Below are 1,480 nucleotides of genomic sequence, written 5' to 3'. Positions count from 1 at the left end.
TTCATGTTCATCCATGTGGCAGGAATTCCTTCATATTTAAGGCTGAATAATATTTCGTCATAAGCATATAGTAATAGTTGTAAGTTTGTAATGAGAGATAAATGACATAAGGAGTAAAAACACACCTTAAGAGTAGTTGTTGCTGTATAGATTCTCCCTAAAAGATAGCTACTATGTTTATTACTATTTAGGCAATTAAGTTTGAAGAGAGAAATAAAAAAAGATAAACTTTTGTAAAATTGGTATCAGTTCTCCTAAAAGTATGAATGATATTCAGGTGTTAATTTTCTGATACAGTGAGCAAAACTTGAAAGTGACCAATTACAAAATTAAACACCTTTAAAACATTAAACGTGAAAGACATGAAGAAAGAGAAGCAGGCTTCTCAAACATGTGACCATGGCAGACCCTGGCTCTTGGAAGGTGTTAGTGAGGTTAAAAGAGAGTGGATTTTTCCCCCCGTCTTTTAATAGTTTTAGGTGATGAGTGTGCTTTCCAGTTCTCCCATCTTCCCATTGCCTTTCTCTACCTCATTCCTCAGCTCTCCATTGTGTTCCACAAGCCTCAGTTGTGTCACAGATTTATGATACCTGAGTAGAAAGCAGTCAGTCCTTCTTCAGTATAATAGAAATTGTTAATAATGGCAGTGATCATTTGTTGTTTCATTGCTCTTCATTGGGATTAGCCAGATTGGATTTTTAAAATGCCTTAAATTCCTCAGAGGCTGTTATGTAAGTAGCAAGTGATATATCAGTTCTGTATTGTTTTGATAGATATTTTGCCTTACAGCATCTGCCTCTTTCCAATTTCACCTGCAACAGGAGATTCATAACTTCTGTTTATTTTCAGTACTTAAATTTTTACTACATTACAAGGGTAAGAAACCTACATATGAAATGTAAACACAAGTGTTATGCAATGATAAACATTTAAAACAAACCAAAACAAACAAACAAACAAAAACCTCTTGGAGTTTTGACTAATCATGCATCCACGATAAACCCACTATTAGAAGATTATCAAACCAGCACATGTCACAATCTGTCACCTGTGGTAAAGTAGCAATTTGATCTTATTATTGGGAGTGCGTCTTGGCCACTTGCTTTTGCCACTTAAGTCTGTGGGACAAGTCAGTTCATATTAGAGATCTTCATATTTGTTTTTACCTGTTAAAGGGAAAAATAAATGCTGCAAATGTTAGTGAGGATCAAAGAGTGCAATATATGTGAGTATACTTTGTTTATAGTATTTACAATATATACAATATTACTATAGGAAAAGGACCAAGATATGTTCTTTTTTTTCATAAAAACATGGTTTATATAGAGATCATATATTTAAGCACTTAAAATGTCCAGAAAGAAGAATATTTTTTAAATCAGTATTCAATCTTGCTTTTGCATCTTTTATTATTTGATCTCAGTCTTCTGCTTCTAAATATTAAAGATTTTATTATGTGCTTATATATCAAAAAAAAAAA

Source organism: Pteropus vampyrus, unplaced genomic scaffold (assembly GCF_000151845.1).
Source record: "Pteropus vampyrus isolate Shadow unplaced genomic scaffold, Pvam_2.0 Scaffold17, whole genome shotgun sequence".
Lineage (NCBI taxonomy): Eukaryota > Metazoa > Chordata > Mammalia > Chiroptera > Pteropodidae > Pteropus > Pteropus vampyrus.
Note: the sequence above shows the minus strand (reverse complement) of the source record.